Raw genomic sequence first — 22,526 nt, 5'->3', positions numbered from 1 at the left:
AGTTTAAATCCGAGGCATAGTAAAGTAATTTCAGTGAGGCAATGATGGTTATTAATTAACAAAGTATCTTTAAAAAAACAAAGGCACCGTCTTCTAAGTGGGGAGTCAAGTGTGCAATTGTCAAATATTAAAAAGTGAAGATGATTTTTTCCCCTCAGCATTGGAATAGGAAGCCCGAGCTGCAGCTTGTGATAGGCAAGTATGCTGTCACCTCATTATTCATACCAGCCCTGCCTGCTCAGATGGTGGACAGATCTTGACCTTGGACTCTCTTTCCTCAGCTTCCCAGCTAGCTAGGGATGATTAATATTTTCTAGTTAATCTATGGAAGATTACTTTTTGATTTTAAGATTTATTTATATATACGCTAGCTTTGAATTCATAACTCTCCTGACTTATTCTCTTAAGGACTGGGATTATTATACTTCATTTATGTAGATAATTGTTTTTCTCAGGTTAAGAACAGGAAAAATCAAATGTTGGTATTTAGTTTTCTTCAAAGCAAGAGGATTTGCAATGCTGGTTCTTTTATTCGAGATTTCTATTTCAGGAAAGTTTTCCCTTCTTACATGTTTAAATAAGCTTTTCTTGGGTGGGAGATTAAGACTAACATGAAATCCCTTTCTGTGAATTTCTAAATTTATTATGTATCTTTTCACATTTCAGACCGTTTCAACTATACTTGATGGGTTCTCAGCTGTAGTCATTCACATTTATAACTTGTAATTTCCAACTTAATAATGGTTTCACTGCTTTCATTGTGTTTTCTCAACGGTTTTCTTTTCTATCGTTATGTTTTTTTTTTTTTTTTTTTGCTTTATTGAAACATAATATGTCATCTTTGAGCTTTTCAATCTGTTATATTAATGAGATATTTATGGTTTTATTTTTGTGACTGGAGAGAGCTATTCATGTTAGCTTTCTGTTTCTTGAGAAATCATTCTTTTTTCTCATCTGATTTTTCATTGTACATTTACTGATTTTGCCTCTTTTCTGGGTTACTTTTATTCTATTAATCATAGAATTAAGCTAGCTATTTACTGAGCTACAGTGTGGGAAGTGGTGGGCGTGTGAGTCAGAGCAGCCCACAGAAGCTATTTAAATCAAAAGCTAGCCCACCTCCCAAAATCTGTTTCAATTTTCAGCTCCGAGACCATGTTCTTTACTGCGCTGGGATGTCTGGGAGGTCTGCATTGTTCACAGCTCGAGCTTCCCCGTTTACTTGCTCTGTGGATCTTGTTATTGCTCCCTCCCCTGCCTATCTTTTCTTTCTTCTAGCAGTTTAAATGTTACCCAGCAGAATGGTTTAACGAAAAAAATCTCAGTGTTTTCCCCTGTGCCTGATCTTCCGCGATTCTGGAATACATAAAAGGGAATTATATAAAAAAGAAGTTTTCTTTTAATGTTGTTTGTGCATGTTCCATTCAAGGGCATCTTCAAACTGAGAAACTCTGGGGTATCTCAGTTCTGTAATACTCACTGGAATCTGTATCATTCCCAAGATAGGTGCCATCCAGCTTACAGTGTCTTCTGCGAGGAAAAAAAAAATGTTTCTCTGTTGGAAAGATGCCTGTCATAGTGTGTTATCAATTACTTAATTTGATTAAAGATATGGCATCAACTTTTGCCTCGAAATTTCAATATCTATGCAATTCTAGAGTTTGCTGTAGGGGAGATGGATTTAAATATATTTATTCCATCATCTTTAATGGGATTACCTCCTGTGGTATCACTTTGCTCTAGACCTGCAACAGAACTGAATATACCTCATAGCTAAAGTGACCAGAGCTAAATGGTTCCTGCCTTCCAGGTAGAAGATGTCATTAAACCTGGGTGTTATGCTTGAAGTATATTAGTGTTAAATCAGCCATGTAGCTCCCAAGAATACTGCAAAAAAAGGGGGGGGGGAACTCAGAGAAAGGATGGAGGTGAGAGAAACCATGGCTTTTGCAAGCATCCTTCACTTCCTTTAGGAGTCTCAGATGAATTCTTGTGAGAACTCTCATTCTCTTATTTGTTTTCAAGCCTCCCCCTCCTAAGGGATTCACTTTTCAGTATTTGGCTTGTAGTTTGAGCTAATTTTAATTCATTGATCATATTTTGTTGTTCTCAAATTCATCAAATGACTAGTAATTTGACAATATTTTTTATCCAAGAGAACAAAACCCCTTCTTTTTTTAAAAAAAGTAAATCATAAATTTAATAAATATTTGGAAATGTTTATACTTTTTAATGGTATAATTTTTCTATGAGCAATTTATATCCTTAAATTATAAAGGATGGACTGAGGAAATAACATCAGGTAAGAGCATCTGCTATGCTACTATGCCTGAGTTCAGCTCCCAACAATCACATAAAATGGCTGATTCACTTACTTGTGTGTTCACAACACAAGTACTGCTAGGAGAGGAGCCAGGGAGATGACTGTCAACAGATTTGTTTCAAGTCCAGTTGGAGACCCACTGTCAAGAGAAGAAGGCAGATAACCATTGAACAGAACACCAGGAGTTCTGCAAAAGAAAAAAAACAAATGTCAACGAAATTCTATGTAACATAAAGAAGTGATACATATTTATACTAAGAAAATGTTCTCATATGCATTTCATAATTTGTATGTGAATATTACAATGTGAGTTATAGTTAGAAAGTTTTTCAGTGTATGTCCATGTCATCTGTTTGATGGCAGTAATTTTCTGAATTGATACTGTTTATTTTTCCATATATGCCCAATTTTTATTTTTAGAATAAAATTAATTACAAATGTAGGGGGACCCCAATGGAGGAGTTAGAGAAAGGATGGTAAGAGCTGAAGGAGTTTGTAATTTCATAGGAAGAACAGCAATATCAACCAACCAAACCACCCCCAAGGCTCTTAGGGAGAAACCACTAACCAAGGAGTACATATGGAATGACCCATAGCCCCAACTGTTTATGTAAAAGAGGATGGCATTGTCTGGAATCAGTGGGAGGAGAGGTCCTGGTCCTGTGAAGGCTTGATCTCCCAGTGTAGGAGAATACCAGGGTGGAAAGGTTGGAGTGGGTGGGTGGGAGAGGAAACACCCTCGTAAAAGCAGGGGAAGAGAGTATGGGAGAAGGGAAAACCAGAAATGTAGATTAAAAATTGAAATGAGAATACATAAACTATCCAATTTTTAAAAAATGTACATGAACATGGAATGAAATCAGAATGTTCCTGATTTTAAAACTTTACCATTTATTAGATGTATAAAAGTATTTTAAATATTAATATATAGATTATTTATTTACATGAGCATTTGAAAAATTTTTACACAGAATTGCTTGAAAGTACATATCTTAGGGGGTAGAAAATGTAATTCTGATAACAGAAAAATGTAGATGAATACAGTTAATCTTTGATCAGCATAATCTTTTTCAGATGCTGTTTGCTAACTATATATTGTCTAGATTCTCTCTTTGCCAATATTATTAATAAAGTGTAGAGTTGTCACTTTTAATGATTATTTTTATTGTTTCCTAGTACAGTATACAGTACACATTATGGGAGTTATCATTTATCAGAAAGCAGAAGCATTGTTACTTGTTAATAAGTTAAGAAACTATTGTTTTATGAGGCTTTGCATTGAATAATGAATAAGAATCCAGTTGCCATGTGATCTATATTTGTACAGCATAACATGGGATACATAGACTATGAGACAATAGTTTGGACTTTTCACCAGTTTGTTACTAGTAATAGAGATGCTCGGATACTGTAATGATGAAACTGTGAAGAACATGTAAAAGCCAAGGTTTTTGTTTCTTTCTGTTTTTCAATAGCACTTTGGCAAAAAGTGAGGAATACAAAGACATTGAAATCTCTTCCTCCTCTGTTGGTATAATTTTTAATTGCTTAGGTTTACAGTAGAAAATATTTTTATATTGAAGTGAAGAAAAATATTGTACATGGTATCAGATTACAACAACAAAGTTTGAGTTTCTCCAAGTTTAATTATTGTTTTGCTAGGTGAATAAAAATGTAAACTGTTATCTTTACAAGGGTTAAGTCTGTGATTCTAGGTGTTTGGATTGATTTTACATGGCCTGTCACCTTCCTATAAATATGCAGTTGAACTTTGAACCATCCCACTGACATCCTTAAGAATGGGGATCTTTATCTTAGTGTTGCTCTGGCTTTCTATAGGGCAATAGAGTGAAAATACTTTGTGCAAATTTTTCTTTTGAGATAAGAGGTGTCAAGTTGATATAGTAAATATTTGATTTACAAACTGATTTCTATATGTCATATCTTTAAGTAAACTCATTTATGAATACCTCTTTTTGTATCTTAATAAAAAATTTAGACCTCTCCTAATGACATAGGTGTCCTGCTAATTAATTTAATGATGAGGAACATGGGAAGCAAAAGCTTTCTTCTGTGCAAAGCACTCATGCCTCAATATGTCACTGAAAATATATATTTAAAGTAGTACTAATGAGATAAATTCTATACAATATATTAACAGGTACTTGTATTTTAAGATAAATCTGAGAAAACTAAACTCCAGAACCAGTAAAATACAAAATAGTGTTTCTTATTTTAGAACAATGAAAATATGTCCTGGAGCTTTTATCTTAATAACAATTTATTATGTGTATGAAACTTCTACTAAACTGGCCACAATCTGATAGCTGATATAATATTTTTCATTTGAATTCCTACTACCGTTACAGCCTTAATATCTGTTAGCCTGAAATTTCCCACATGAGCAATAATCTGTAGATTTCAGCTATGGCAAGTTTTAATTTTTAAAAAATGTGACAAAAAAGAAGACAAATTATAGGATTGATTATAGCTCCTATGACATGAAAACTCAACAATTTATACTGCAATGTTCTCTCTCTCTCTCTCTCTCTCTCTCTCTCTCTCTCGTGAGCATGCACAGGTGGGTGCGTGCAAACATGTGCATGTATTTATTGTTGACTGGATCAAACAAAGAAAATGATTTCAAATAACTAAAGTAATCAATCAATTATTTGAACATAACTCTAAAGAACATACTTAATGACTGATAAATTGAATGAAATTAATCACATAGATTATAATTTTCAATATATATCTTGAGGTATTATTAATTGTAGAGGATTTTTAATCCAGACACATGGCTTCTCTGGCAAGGGGATCACATTAAAAGTCCTAGGTCTATGTGATCAGGCAGGAATACAGACACATACTTAGTTCACACCTTTAATCCAAACCACTGGAGGTGAAGTTAGTCAGTAGGAGGAAGTACCCATATTTGAATGTGATGTCTACTTGAGGGGCAAAGGTATAAAGCAGAGAAAAATTTGACAGAATGAGTCAGAGATAACATACACCAAACTCTTAGAATAGGCAGGAAAGAGAAGTAACTTCAGAGAACAGCTCAGCAAGCAAGGGGCGGGGAGAAGAAGAGAGTGAGGAAGGGAGAAAGGGAAGGAGGGAAGGAAGCAGGCAGAGGGGAGAGGTAACAGAGTGTGAGAGAGGGACTGAGAGAGAGAGACAGACAGACAGACAGAGAGAGACAGACTGAGAGAGAGCACAGCAGTTTTACCAAGACAGTTTTACAGAGACAGGTTGTAGATGAAGACAGATAGAACCAGATTAGACCAGATTGCCATAAGAAGTTTGAGACCAAGCAGAGCAATTCAGTACAACCATGAGAAGCCAGATTCAATCAGTTAGATTGGAAAAAAAAAATGTTTGGGCTTTAATAGCTGACTTGAACCAGCCAGCCAGTGTTCAGAAAGAACAAGAAAAGATGAGCTAATTGAATATTAAGTTTCAAAGGCAGAAAATGTCTTGGTTTAAATTAGCAGGCAGAAGCAGAAGCTATGGCTGAAGATTTCAAAGTCTGGACTTGATGAAGGTTAGATTTATGGAGGCTAGAAGCCTCTAGGCCTAGGAATAGTAAGAGAAACAAATGCTCTGAGCTCTGGTCAAACTTTGTATCATAAAACTGGGATATGATTCTCATCTCATTACTTAATCTGAGAAAATAAAAGCGATATTCACATTTATGATTAATTATTTGGGTGACAAGAGCCACTTTAAATAACACAGGAAAAAGATATCCTTCACAATAATGACAAAACTATGAAATACCTTGGTATGACTCTAACTAAGCAAGTGAAGGACCTGTATGACAAGATCTTCAAAGCTCTAAAAAAGGAAATTGAGGAAGATCTCAGAAAATGGAAACATCTCCCATGTTCATGGATTTGAAGGATCAACATTTTGAAAATGGCCATCTTACCAAAAGCAATCTACAGATTCAATGCAATCCCCATCAAAATTCCAACCCAAATTCTTCATTGAGTTGGACAGAGCAATTAGCAATTTCATCTGGAATAACAAAAGACCTAGAATAGCAAAATCCATCCTCAACAACAAGAAAACATCTGCAGGAATCACCATTTCTGACCTCAAGCTATATTACAAGGCAATTGTGCTAAAAACTGCATGGTACTGGTACAGAAATAGGCACGTGGATCAATGGAATAGAATAGAAGATCCAGAAATGAGCCCTCACGTACATGGTCACCTGATTTTTGACACTTTAATACACAACAAAGATATATGCACCACAATGTTCATAGCAGCTCTATTTATAATAGCCAGAAGCTAAAAAGAACCCAGATGTCCTTCAGAAGATGAATGGATACAAAAATTGTGGTACATTTACACAATGGAATACTACTCAGCCACCAGAAACAATGACTTAACCAAATTCTTAAGAAAATGGCTGCATCTAGAGAATATCATCTTGAGTGAGATAACCCAGTCACAAAAGAACAGACATAATATGCAGTCACTGATAGTGGGATGCTAACCCCAGAGGCTTGCACTCCCCCAGAAACAACTCACAGACTGTATGAAGTCCAAGAAATAAAGAAAACAAAACAAAAAAAATATTTACAAAACAAGAAGACTTTGACTATTTCCATGTTGTGTTTTGTTTTGCATGTACTTTACGCTCATTGTAACTATTAGGTTTTCAATGCATACTGTCAAGACCTTGAAAAAATCAAGTACGGACTAAAAAATATATTCACATAGTTTTATGTAAAAATTATTTTAATATCTGAAAAAACAGTACTGACAAAAATGTATAATTTTAAGCAAAAATTTTTTAAATCTGTACATTTATCTTTGTTTTGTAAAATAAAGTCATTTAAAAAAAACGTTCAAAAAAAGAGAAAAAAAACAAAAACATATATAATGTTAGAAAATTTTGAATGCAATCTGTTACATACAGACATTTCTAGGTGTATGTAAACACATTAATAAAGCATATCCTCAAATGATTATTATAGTCTTCACCTGAATAACAATATATAAATCTTTCCATATTTATTTATTAATTAATTATGCATGGTACTCAACTCTAACAAGATAATGTTAATTTCAGCTTTAATACTTAAAATATACATCCACTTTACTACATGGCTTGAGCTTATACAAATATTTAATTTCTTAGGGTATATTAATTATAAAACTGTCGTTACAATGGAATTAAATACTCCTTAGAAAATGTCACCTTTTTATCTTACATGTATATAAAGACAAGCATAGGCAAGCATAGGAGAGATGTCTTCTTCAGAAAGAGCACTTGTTGCTCTTGCAGAGTATCAGAGTTCAGTTTTAGGATCCATGTGTGGCAGCTAACAATTTTCTGTATCTCCATTTTTAGGGTAATGGTTTCCAATTTGTGGGCTAGAACGCTAAAGAAGTTGCATATCATATATTTGTAGTACAATCCATCCTCAACAACAAGAAAACATCTGCGGGAATCACTATCCCTGACCTCAAGCTATATTACAAGGCAATTGTGCTGAAAACTGCATGGTACTGGTACAGAAATAGGCATGTGGATCAATGGAATAGAATAGAAGATCCAGAAATGAGCCCTCACGTATATGGTCACTTGATTTTTGACAAAGGAGCCGTAAACATTCAATGGAAAAAGACAGCCTATTCAACAAATGTTGCTGGTCCAACTGGCACTCAGCATGCAAAAGTATGAAAATAGACCCTTTCTTATCTCCTTGTACAAAGCTCAAGTGTAAGTGGATCAAAGATCTCCACACTAAACCAGATACACTGAAACTATTAGGTGAGAAAGTAGGGAAAACCTTAGAACACATAGGCACAGGAGAAAATTTTCTGAACAAAACACCAATGGCTCAAGCTCTAAGGTCAAAGATTAACAAATGGGACTTAATGAGATTGCAATGTTTCTGTAAGGCTAAGGACACTGTCAAGGAAACAAAACGGCAGCCAGGAGATTCTAAAAAGATCATTACCAACCCCACATCAGATAGAGGCATAAGATCCAAGGTATACAAAGAACTCAAAAAGCTAGACACCAGAGAATCGAACAACCCTATTAACAAATGGGGTACAGAGGTAAACAAAACGTTCTCAATTGAGGAATATTGAATGACTGAGAGACATCTAAGGAAGTGCTCAGCATCCTTAGCCATCAGGGAAATGCAAATCAAAATAACCCTGAGATTCCACCTCACACCAGTCAGATTGGCCAAGATCCAAAACTCAGATGACAGCAGATGCTGGCGAGATTACGGAGAAATAGGAACACTTCTCCACTGTTGGTGGGGTTGTAAACTGATACAACCACTCTGGAAATCAGTCTGGCAATACCTCAGAAAATTGGACATAGTACTACCTGAAGACCCAGCTATTCCACTTCTGAGCATATACCCCAGAGACACTTTAATATACAACAAAGATACATGCACAACAATGTTCATAGCAGCTCTATTTATAATAGCCAGAAGCTGGAAAGAACCTAGATGTTCTTCAGTAGATGAATGAATACAAAAATTGTGGTACATTTACACAATGGAATACTACTCAGCCACCAGAAACAATGACTTAACCAAATTCTTAAGAAAATGGCTGCATCTAGAGAATATATCATCCTGAGTGAGATTACCCAGTCACAAAAGAACAGACATAATATGCAGTCACTGATAGTGGGATACTAACCCCAGAGGCTCGCACTGCCCCAGAAACAACTCACAGACAGTGTGAAGTCCAAGAAAAAAACAAAACAAAACAAAACAAAACAAAAAAAAAGTCATGCTCAATCCTTACACACCAAGAACACATTGACAAATTCCGGGTTAAACCCTGTATTACATATACTTTTTCCTCACTGTAAAAAAAAATTGTATTGATTGATATTTTCTACAACATTTTTTCTTCTTGTTAAACTCTCTAAAATGTTTTTCTAATGTCTTGGACAACCAGGGGACTATTGCCTGCAAATTTTTCACTGCCTTATTTACCATGTGGAAAGAGTTTGGTTAAATTCTGTGTACTAGAAACACTGTGCTTCTCCTTTAGATGTTTTGTGTACTATTGTTCTTTCTAGGAAACCCCACTGTGGTTTGTATTGTTTCTATGTACCCTTTTAACAATAAAAGATGGTCTATGAAAAAAAAAAAAGAAAAAAGAGATAAAAAAACAAAAAAAAAAAAGAAGTAGCAATAAAAAAGTTTCAGAGGAGTCAACAGAACATGAGGAACTGTATTAAATGACCACAGCATTAAAAAGATTTAGAATCACTGTGCTAAGTGATCTGACTCTTTTTTCTGACATTTGTGGGGAACTTTACACACAAGAACATATACACAATTAAGTGTGTGCTAGTGCACACACACACAAATAATAAATAATTAACTTAAATGTGTCGTGGATTGTCCTTCAGCCATTTGTATTTTTATGTTAATGTCTCTTTCCCAAGAAGGGCTGCCTAGTCAAATACTGAGGTTTCTTCATCAGAATCTTCTTCCATTTAATTAGTAAAATTAGCAAGAGCCAGTGACTGGGCAGGGGAAGGGAAGGTGGAGAGAGAGGATCAGAGAAGAAAAAGGAGGGACAGAAGGAGGTTCAAGATGGAGCTTAAGAAAAATAAGCTGGGTCCATTTGGACTTAATTGGTGAGGTAGTTATGAATATTTTAAAGATTTTATAGGTTTTATCGTATATGGAAGGGCAGTTTGTATCTTTGTCTATTGAATGTAATCCTATTGTATAGAGGGTTTGTGGACTGAGCATTGAATATATAAGCCTGTATGAAAATCTATTCAGCATTGGAGTCATGTTTGTGCTGGACAGGGCAGTAATTCTACCCAGGACAGAGGCAGTAGGACAGGTGGAACAAACCACCGGAGAAGGGGACAGTGCAGAGATTATGGCTTGTGGACCTAGTGACAGAGTCTGTGTACCCAGCTTTATAGGAGAAGCGTACCCACTGAGTGAAACTGCGGGGTCGAAAAAGAGTTAAACCAGTTTATTATTTAATATCCAGGGAAACATAAATGGTTATAGAGAATGAGAAACCAAAAATTTACAACCAACACCTAGCCACATATTCAAGCAAAAATAGAAATGTGAGACTCATGGATTGGCAGGAATAATGTAGTAAAAGTAATGTAGTAAAAAATTTTTGCCAAAAGCAAGCTACCGATTCAGTGCAATCCCCATCAAAAGTCCAACTCAATTCTTCATAGAGTTAGAAAGAGCAATTTGCAAACTCATTTGGAATAACAAAAATCGCAGGATAGTGAAAACTATTCTCAACAATAAAAGAATTTCTGGGGGAATTACCACCCCTGACCTCAAACATTATTACAGAGCAATCATGATAAAAACTGTATGGTATTGGTACAGAGATAGGCAGGAAGAGAAGTGGAATAGAGTTGAAGACCCAGAAATGACCCCACACACCTGTGGTCACTTGATCTTTGACAAAAGTGCTAAAAACATCTAGTGGAAAACAGACAGCGTTTTCAAAAAATGTTGCTGGTTCAACTGGCAGTCAGCATGCAGAAGAATGCAAATCGATTCTTTCCTATCTCCTAATACAAAGTTCAAGTCCAAGTGGATCAAGGACCTCCATGTAAAACCAGGTTACTGAAACTAATAGAGGAAAAAGTGGGGAAAAGCTTAAAACACATAGGTACAGGGGAAATTCTTATGAACAGAACATCAATGGCTTACACTCTAAGATAAAGAAATGACAAATGGGACATTATAAAATTGCAAAGCTTCTGCAAGGCACTGTAAATTGGACAAAATTGCAACCAACATGTTGAGAAAAGGTCTTTACCAACCCTACATCTGATAGAAGGTTAATATCCAATATATACAAAGAAATCAAGAAGTTAGACTCCAGAGAATCTAATAACCCTATTATAAATCAGGGGCAGAGCTAAAAACAGAATTCTCAACTGAGGAAGAATGAATGGCCAAGCACCTAAAGAAATGTCCAACATCTTTAGTCATTAGGAAAATTCAAATCAAACCAACCCTGAGATCTACCTTACATCAGTCAGAACGGCTAAGATTAAACACTCAAGTGACAGCAGATGCTGGCTAGGATGTGAAGACAGAGGAACACTCCTTCATTGTTGGTGGCATTGCAAGCTGGTACAACCACTCTGGAAATAAGTCTTGCAGTTCTTCAGAAAATTGGACATAGTACTACCCAAGGACCTGGCTATATCACTTCTCTCTGCATCTACCCCAAAGAAAACATATAGCAGGGACACGTGCTCCAGTATTTTCACAGAAGCCTTATTTATAGTGAGAAGCTGGAAAGAACCCAGATGTCCTTCAACAGAGGAATGGATACAGAAAATGTGGTACATTTACACAATGGAGTACTTACTACTCAGCTATTAGAAACAATGAATTCATGATATTCTTAGGCAAATAGATAGAACTAGAAAATCATTCTAAGTGAGATAACCTAGTCACAAAAGAACACACATGGTGTGCACTCACTGAATAGTAAATATTAGCTCAAAAGCTCAGAATATCCAAGATACAATCCACAGACTACATGAAGTTCAAGAAGAAAGAAGACCAAAGAGTGGATGCTTCAGTCTTTTTTAGAAGGGGGAACAAAATACTCACAGGAGAAAATAAGGATATAAAATGTGGATCAAAGACTTACAGGAAGGTTATTCAGAGAATGCCTCACCTAGAGATTCTTCCCATATTCAGCCACCGAATCCAGATACTATTGCTGATGCCAAGAAGTGCTTGCTGACAGGAGCCTGATACAGCTGTGTCTTGAGAGGCTCTGTTAGAGCCTAACAAATACAAAGCTGAATGCTCTCAGCCAACCATTGGAAAATAACTGGATTTCCAATGGAGGAGTTATAAAAAGGACTGAAGAAGCTGAAGGCATTTGCAACCTCATAGGAAGAACAATAATATCAACCAACCAAACCCCCCAGGGTTCCCAGAGACTAAACCACCAACCAATGAGTACACACGGAGGGACCCATGGCTCCAACAGCATATATAGCAGAGGATGGCCTTATAGAGCATCAATGGGAGGAGAAGGCCCTTGGTCCTCTCAAGGCTAGATGTAGTGTAGTGTAGATGTAGTATAGAGGAATGCCAGTGTGGGGAGATGAGAGGGAGTATACGGGTGGGGAGGGAGTATATGGGTAGGTGCAGACACACTTTCCTAGAGTCAGGATGAAGGAGTGATGTGCTAGGATTCAGAAGGGGAAGCCAGGAAAGGGGATAACATTTGAAATGTAAGTAAAGAAAATATCCAACTGCCCCCCTCAATTAAAAAAAAAAAAACTCACAGAATACATTGTGAGGTAATGACCTTTCAGTTATTTCAGTTACGTTTGTTTTATTTTTCCATGCTCATGCTTAGAGCAGTGTAACCATCAGAGGTCAATCTTCTTCCCTAACTGGATGCTGAAGCTCATTGCCTGTCTCCTGGTTATGAGCATAATAAACCTTCTGTCATTCAGTAATTTGTGAATGTATTCACAATGTTACCAAATTTTCATTATCCTTTGTATTCCTTAAAATTAATCTCAGAAGAAAAATTTCAATAAGTTCTTCCTATTAAATTCTGGTATGTTTTGCTAATGTCAAATATACATTTACCTTGTGAATTCTTAAATGATATTCCTTTCATTTTATTCTAGTAAATGTAAAAAATATCATATATTTAATAATACAACTGTAATTACTTTAATTTTGGTATTCTAGGCAAAGAGATCTTGAATATGTGTCATTAGTATTAAGACAAAATCTAATCTGCTATACCCTTTTATTAAGTAAGTTTTGCAGGAGTTTTTAATCCAATAATATTGTTGTCAAAATGGCTTACAAGCATGTTTCAGTTGAAAACCAAACAGACTGATACATGCATAATTCTAAAAGAATGTATGCATTAGATCATTCCACCATTTTGAAAGCTTTTCTTCTTTAATTTCTGTTTCTCCACATTGCTTCTTAGTGTACATAAAGATTGTGTAATGTTAAAGCTATATTCTTCATCATCTATGGTCTCACTGTCACAGAGAAAAAAGCAAAAATCCCTGTTGCTCTTGTTTTCAAAATGACAAAGGTGAATAGATTCTATTTTTGTTTATTATGAACTCTGTACTTTTAAAATCACTCACTTCACTGTATAATAGATAATGCTTCTCCATAAATGAGAACAATGTATTCTGCACTCAGAAATAAAAATAGGACGAATGTTTCTTCCAGCCAAAATAAATAAATAAATAAAATAAAAATAAAAGCAAATATGAGGGGGGAAGTTATTGCCCTTTTATTTTGAAAAAGATTGAATTGTGAATAAAATTATGCCTCTGGCCACTCTAAGAATAAACTATACATAGAATTGAAAATACCCTTTAGGGACCTTGCTAACTAAATTATTCAAATACTTCCCTCAAAGAACAGTCCTAAAAGTGCTAGTGTTCCTCATAAAAGTTGACTGATATGTAATCTGTTCTTCATTATTTCTTGCACTTCTGCTCAAGAGTTGACCTTCTTTCAGGCTTCTAGATCTCATCTTTTGAGATCCTCCCATTCTACTGAATGATGTCAGACTACATCTAAAGAGCATTTCCTTTCATTTCACACTTGCTATAGAATTGCTGGCAGTTCCCCATCAAATGAGATAAAATATGAATCACTCACTGACATGCAGGGACAACACAATTCAACCTAAGGTCAGCTGTGACCCATCATTTCATCTTTTCAATGGTTTACTCTTCCAGAGCACATGAAAATTCCCTGAATATAACTTGTGTGACCTTAGGATCTGGTGAATCAATCCTCTTCCCGGATGGCCTTTCTCCTGCTCTTGTGTTGCCAGGAGCTTCCTGCATGTCCATAGCACCTTCATTTGCTGAGAGCATCTGTGACTACATCAAGGGGAATCGATTTTGACATTTTCTTTCTGCTATATGTTCTTTTGTATGACCTTTCATGATTTTCTGTTGCTACATTTTCTTAAAGTTCTATATTTTAACATGATGAGCTGCCATTTTCTTCTTCTACATGTTCATGTCTTTATCTCAGAAGTTTAGTGTCGATATTAATGCCAAGAGATTAAAATTGATGTCAATATACCAATTTGCCTGATGACAAACAGGATTCTTGCTTAGTGACAAGTTAAACTAGATAATTTGAATTCAGAATGGGTTGATGCTGAAAAGTATAAATGACTTCAACAAAATGAAACCACAAACTTTGTATCTGTTTGTTGGATCTGTTGCCAAAGTATTTTATTAAAAATGTTTTAATTAATATACTCATCAATGTCATCCAGTGTCTCGCACAACCATCTTGCCAGCAAGAACGATGCGGCACACGAGTAGGATTCTTCTGCGGTAAAGCTTTAATGCATCTCGAGAGGCAGAGCATAAGCTTGCAACAAGTGAAGATGAAGACCCCGAACTATCTAGGCCGTCCCCTTATATAGGAATCAGTCCTCGCCTTGGACGTGGAGCCCCCTGATTGGTTGAAACTCATCAGGCCCTATGACGCCACAGGAGAGGCAGAGCTCAAGGAGTGGAAAGTTACCCAGTGCGTGCGCACATGATTTGTTTACTGCTAACTCCAGCCGGATGTCAGTGCCATCTTGTAATGGAGAATGTGCAGGCAGCGCCCCACAATCCAGATGTTTTATTAATAAAATTATGAAGAGATTTCTTATAAGTCTAAAAGTGATCTGTTCTATGTGAGCATTATCATTCATTTTATAGTACATTTTAATAACTTCACTTAATTGTATAAAAAAGACCAGAAATCTAATTACTTATAAAGTTTCAATTTGAAACTTTCAATGTTTACTATGACTAAGCAATAATTTTTCTGGTTTGTTCCAGAATTATGATCCTAGTTATAACATTTATTAGAAAAGTTGGCAGATGGTGAAATGTTCATGATTAAATGGATGTAAACATTTATACTAGTGAGAAAATAATTTAAATTTGCCATTTTTGACTTTTTCATTCACCTGTAACTTGATGAGAGGATATAGAAAATAAATTAATTTATTTCATACTAGCATCTTGGGAACTATCCCTGTCCTTAATACCATGAAGAATGTACATTTGTCTGCTAAATGTGCCAATCTATTAGTGAAACATTAACAATAATTATTCATTGACTTAGAGGTATTCTGCACTTGAATAACAAAAATAATTTTGCAATACATTTTGATGAGTAGTTACATGTACAAGAAGTACAGACATTTATTGTGGTACTCCTGGGGTCATGATTAAATTACTGATGATTGAGATACTTCTATTTGGCAGTGTTAGATTCATAGGCATGACTGTAAAACTCATTCAGCTACTTAACTTACTTGTTATCTGATTGGTAAGAAATGTCTTCCTGAGAATACAAATGAAGCTTTTTACTATTGCATAAGAAGATCTTAAAGGACCAAAACTGAATGGTTGGAAATGAAAAAAAAAATGGCTAAACAATTCTGAGATTAAAAGGCATACAAAACAAATTAACATTTCTATTTTAAATAATGATTTGTCATATTCAATATTCCTTTTATTATCATGCCTTTGGATGAATTCTTAACACCTCTCAGTTATGAACATTTCCAGAGAAGATTAAATGTAAATTTTATATTTTATTTTACTTTCTGTATTTTCTAACACTGCGGTTTCAGACACTATTATCTGTTTAAATATTGTATGGAAATTAGACACTATACATGAGATTTATTTCAGTTAGAAGATTTTGAATTTATTCTTTGAGAGAAGTGATATATCTGAACTGTGTAAACAACCATTCAAATACACGTAACATCACAATTATTTACTCCTGGCTGCACTTAATTGAATTCTAATATTTCTGATATATTGTAATATACATTCATATCAGGTGGTTTTTATATTAATAATACATGCTTTACTTTCATATTTTAGTGTATTCATGTTGTGTACACATTTATCTGATTTAATAAAGATGAATATATATATGATACATTATTCAATGTTAGCATGAATCATTAAACAATCACAGTCAGAAACAAATAATATTGTACATATTATCATTTGACATTGTATGATAGCATTGTATGATAGCATTATATGATAGTTACTACATGGGGGTAGATTTATGGTGCTGATCCAAGAGTTTAGATTCATAACACTTACCAGTATATGTGAAAATATTTTTGGCATATTCAATTTTCCCACTGCTTGGTTGCTTCATGAATTAAAATAATGTCTCATCTCAGATGACTTTTAGACCCACTGTACCACTCTCTAGGAGTTTACATTTAAAAGGATGTGCATAAAGTTGTACTCAGCAAAGATGCACTATTATTCTTGGTATCTCTTGCAGTTTCATTAGCATGACTGAAATTTAATTTTGTACAACAGAATGGTGGTGTCATCATTGTTCTGTGGGTTCCTCTGGAAGGTTTTTATTAGCAGTCTCTTTATCTCATGGCGTGTTAGTCTAAGAAGCCTGGGTTCTTCCTCAGTAAGCTTCTTCTTCTTCTTCATTATTATTATTATTATTATTATTATTATTATTAATTATTATTCATGAAAGGAGTGGTAAAAATAGTACTTAGTGACTAGCACATAAATGGGCACAAATTTCTGCTATTCTTCTACTGGTCAAAGTTCTTCAAAGAAAGAAGATACAGAATTTAGCTTGATGGAATGAAAGTGAACAATCATGGACATCTCTGATAATCATATATTGATACAATTCAGCATTCAATTTAGTGAATGGGAGATTTTATATCTTTTTGTCAGTTGACACATTTCTATTGAATTTAGTTACTATTACCATATATTTAATTTAGAGGTATTAAAATGATCTTTGACTAATTAATCTTATAATTAGTACAGAATTAAAGTCCCTGGAACTTAGCCATGGTCTATTCTGTTGTATGGTGTAAACATCGTGGGCTGGGACAATTTAGTACTCAAATCATCAAGACTAATAGATACAGAAGAACCACATATTTTTCAACAAAACTTACAGGAGATACATGACTCCAGACTTGTAATATGTGAAATGACATTGCAAGAGATTTTTTCTATAGATATTGCTATAAGTATGGTGTCAAAACTCAAAGTTATTCTGGTTAGTAAAAACCTGAACATAGGACCATATTTTATGAGCCTTAGTTTTTCAGCAGCTTAGTGAAAATCAATGGGACCTTGAAACAGTAGAATATTGACATCGTAATAATACAAGATGTTCCTTGTTGATAGACAGGTTTTCTAATCTTCCCTTTGCTTAGGTCAGTTAACTCTAGACTTGGGGTGCATAGACAAGTGAGCAAGTTTCAAGTGAGACTTGAACCATAGCAACCTGAAAAGAGTTACTTAGACAGAATCTCAAGAATTCAGAGTTTATAACATATGATGTTCTGAATAAATAGGATTCATAGCTGTCAAATAACTTGTGAACCATTGGTTTTAAAAGTGAAAATGTAACAAGAAGCAAAACAACAATAACAACAACAACAAAACAAACAAGCAAACAAACAAAAACAAAACCCAAAAACACCCCAGTGCTTTTACAAAGTACTTGAATGAATGGTCATGCTCAAGGAGAGTGTAGAGTGCTATGGTAAATGTAGGATGAGGTCCTTATAAAACAAGGTGGATCGAGCCTATTGGATGAGAAGGAAAGGTAAGCAGGGAAAAGTTGAGAGAGGAGAAAGGAGAAGGAGAAGTGGAAGATTCAAGATGGAAGATGAGGATGACTCCTAGTAGCCAATTTATCTTATCTAGGTGGGCGCTTTATCTTTATCGAAGGTTGTAAGCTTTTTGTGTAGAGGAATTTTGGATTGAGAATTTAACATATAAATCTGTCGGGTAAGTTATTGATTGTTGAGTCGAGATTCTACTGGGCTGTGGAGGACAGTGTGTGAAAGCAATGGCTATGAGGCAGCTGGAACTAACAGTTGCCCTTGCAAGGTGAGGGTGGGCAGAGCCAATGGAATGAGATGTGTAGGCTTTGGAACTGATTGCCTAGGGGATTGGAACTGCTTATGACTAGAGTGGTTCCTGTGGAGCGAGACCATCAGGCAGAATCCAACAAAGCCTTTTTTAAATTTAATATTTAACACAACAGGGAAACATGATCATGCTGTAGGATAGAGTGTAGCAACCTGTGGTAAATTTATTTTGCAAATATTAAAATATATGCAACATTATTTTATACTTGAACTCCTTTTGGGCCAAGATATTAGTTTATCAAAATGTCCTTCGAGTAATGTTTATTGTTCTTTTGTTTTTGTCCAGTTACAATTATGGAGCTTCAGCGTGTCTAGAATGTCACACCATATATTTTTCTGTTCTCCTAGAGTAGAATTTCATCCTGGTTTGGTCGATGTGCAAGCCATTGAGACACAAGACCACTGAGATCCAAAATGAGGCCCAAGTGGGTTTGGTGGAGTATAGTAAATTTAAAGCACACAAAATCTTTCTGGAAAGTTGAAGCTGACTTAAGTGGATCTCCCAACCACACCCAGCAGTGTGAGTATCCTTGACACATGGATTTTGTCACTCACTGGCTTCATAAATGGTAATAGTTTATTATTTAGTAAAACTTCTTTCAATACTATGGTAAACCTTTCCAGTAGCAATGAGCTCTCAAAAGTTCAACAAATGATACTCCTACTAAGGCTTGTCTGAAGAATTTTGACTTATGGAGTGTGTAGAATACAGAGTGCACATCACCATCTCTGTCTATTATGATATCATTATGGAATCACTGTGAAACCTTGGGAAAATGTGCAAAAGAATCAGCCAAAAAAGCTGAGTTTCTTATGTGATTCTCTGACTGACTGATGAAAAATAGTATTAGAAAATAAAAAACTTACAACTTGAAAGACATATTTTAATTCACTGGTCCCCACCTCAAACTAGAATCCAAATATATTATATTTTTCTCCTTTTTTTTTACTGTTGTGTTTGTTTTTAGGAGTCAATATTGTGCAGCTCTGACTAGCTTGTGGTTATGTCGATCAGGGGACACTAAAAGTTTTTTCAGTTTTCTCCCGGTGTCTTCTGAGTACTGTGATTAGGAGTATGTGCCACCATCCCCAGCAGACTATACAGAATTTTTACAATGGAATTTTTCTCCCAGGTTTCAGTTAAGTTCATTTGTTTTACATCTTTGCGACCTCATTGAGACAGTCTCCTTCTGCATCCCAGATCGTCTGAATCTCACTATATAGCCCAGGCTTGTGAGGAACATGGGGCTAATCCTTCTGCCTTAGACTTCTGGGTAGTGGAATTACAGTTATAAGTAAACACATTGTACACAACTGTGTGTCATGCTGTACTGGGAATCAAGCCTAATGACTTGAACTAGGCTCTCAGTTTGTGATTGAAACATGCCCCTAATCCTCATCATCTGGATAGAGCTCATAAGACATTAACCTTGTTTTTTTATGTTGGTATCAGCTATAGGAGCCCTACTTCTTATTTTCTTACTCAGCTGATACATAGAAAGTATGAAACTGCATCTTAATGGCTTACCATGTGATTTTTTGTTCTATGTACAGGAACAAAACTGGAGAATGCCTTCAAACATATTGTAAATAATGAACACTTTGTTTATGTCTGAAGACAAGTACTTTGAATAGAGGCAAAATTTATGGGTAAACTTGGGCTGAAAATGCATAAACTGTAAGGTGTCCTTTACAATGAAAATTAAATTGATGATGTAAATAGGTTCATATGTATCAACTATGAAATTCACAGTTTGTCATGGTTAACATTACATTTAATGTTTAGATTTCCTATGATTGTGAGAACAAAAAGAAAAGAAAAGCCTCTAGTATGTTAGCCCCTACCTAGCACAGGCTGTACCCTGTTAGCCTACTCTCCTCTGTTCCAGAAGTTAAAGACTATTCTCAAACTGACTGATTTTGAAAAATGTACTGTTCTAGCAAGATTATAGGTCATCAAGACTACCTGAAGTTTCTGCTTTTGCACTCAAATTCACCTTACTCTAGTCAAAGAGATGATGAAGACAGCTTTAAGAAAGATATGTTAAAATTACACCCTGCCTATAAATAGGCAAAGTATATGTAACCTTGTGGGTTTTGTCTTTAAACTCTTTGGATTAACAGTAGCCAAGAACTTGTCTAGAAAACTCTCTGGTGCTGGCCAGGTATTTATTTATTTATTTATTTATTTATTCATTCATTCATTCATTCATCCATCCATCCATCCATTCATTCATTCATTCATTCATTCAAATAGCAGGCCCATATCTGACTAAAATTAAACCTGAGTCAGACTGGTGAATCTCTAGTGACACCAGACCCATGACAAGTTAAGAAAACTGAAGGATTTCTTAGTTACTTTCTATTTCTGTGATAAAACACTATGGCCACTGCAACTTACAAAAGAAAGCCTTTAATTTGGGGCATAGAATTTCAGAAAGTCAGAGTTCATGACTGTCCTGGCATGGACCATAGCAATTGGTAGGACTGGTTTTGGAACAGTAGCTAGAGATTACCTCTTGACCTACAAGCAGGAGGCAGAGAACGCTAATGGGGAGTGGCGGGAATGGCTTGTGATTTTGACAGCTCAAAGGCCATCTAGACAAACCTGCTCCAATAAAGCCACACCTCCTCCAACAAGACCATACCCCATTCAATGAGGGTACTGCTCATTAGGTTTTACAAGTAATTTCACCAACCAGCCTCCAAGTCTTCAGATCTCTCAGCCGATGGGCGTCATTATCTTTGAAACCATCACAAGAAATTGTTTTAAATCATTTAACAGACATAATATTATATCAAAATATGTTCCCCAGAAAGTATTAGTGACAGTATTAAAGACTTTAAAGCTGATATACTTGTTAAAACACATCAACATATGGTAATGATTTTTAATATTGTTTTAAATATATATTATAAACAGAAAAGTTGAGGGTTTTTGCCGTTAATATAAATAATATCCTGTCATATTTTAGTATTTTAGAAATAATTTAGTTTGCAATAATTTATTTAGGTTTATCACAGTCACATTGTATAATCTGAAACTCCTGGAATTCTAAATAGTTATATTTCTATTTTCTCCTTCAAGGATTCCATCTTGGACACAAGACGATTTTGTTACCATGATAAGCATCTTGAAATAGGAGAAGCCAGATAGTTATAAGGCGCTTTGACCTCCCTTTGTGGTTTTAAAAATATTCCCAGAGTTCCCTCATAACTGAGTGTAATAAAACTATAATTGAGAGAAAAACCATGGGCTTGTCGGAGAGTTCTGTGGTTTTGAAGAGAAGAAATATCAACAAAAAAAAAAAAAATGATGCACTGGAGTGTGAGGTTGCGTATCTTCAAACTTTTCAATTATACAGGGATATTTGATGCATTAAAGAGTCCCAATGCCAGTCTCCTTGGCACTTTTCCTATAAAGGTAATGAGGTCATTTGATTGGTCAGTTTGAAAAGTTGAAAAGTGTCATCTTCACACGTGCCACGCCTCTTCCTTTCCTCTAGGGCGGGCGCTACGCAGGAAGTGCCTCCTTAACTGAGCAGTTATTGACAGGTACTGGATTTACCTCGGCGCCATCTTATTTTGGCTTGTGCCTGTGGCGTAGCTGGTAAGTACAGTTTCGGGGTTCAGTTATTTTATCAGTAGTTTGCATAGATCATCTCTATTTGTTAATAACTAGCTGTACAACTAAGTTCTGAGGGCTTTCTTGGTTAACTGCTTGTCGCCTCCCTGCTGCACCCACCCCCAAAGGGAAGGGGATCACGTCTTAGGATGTAGAGTGAGTGTGGAAGGAAAATTCTGTTTCAGAGTGAATCATTACACGACATCAGTTTATTTTATTTTTGTTTGTGGAGACGGCCTGCCTGTTCAGTTCATTGGTAGCCCAGTTTAGCTTCGACTTCAAAGCATAGCTTCTGAGCACTGTGGTCCAGGCTGGCCCTGCAACGCTCAGCCGTAGTTGCAAGCAGCAGGTAGTGGGTCAGGTACCTGGCTAGGGGTTGTTTTCTGTAGTGGGTGATTTGTCCACTGAGACATGGCGGTTTTTATAGACGCTTACGCCGTCTTCTATAGAGTCAAGAATGGGCACCATGATCTGTAAAAAAGGCTAAAAAACTGAACAGCACAGCAAGTGCAGTCTACTCAGGAGTGGAAGTTTGCTGTATCAAATGAGCCCGGAACTCTTTTCCAGTGCTGAACCTGGTCTGACAATCTG

The sequence above is a fragment of the Micromys minutus genome (assembly GCF_963924665.1).
Source record: "Micromys minutus genome assembly, chromosome: 1".
Classification (NCBI taxonomy): domain Eukaryota; kingdom Metazoa; phylum Chordata; class Mammalia; order Rodentia; family Muridae; genus Micromys; species Micromys minutus.
This window is presented reverse-complemented; position numbering follows the sequence as displayed.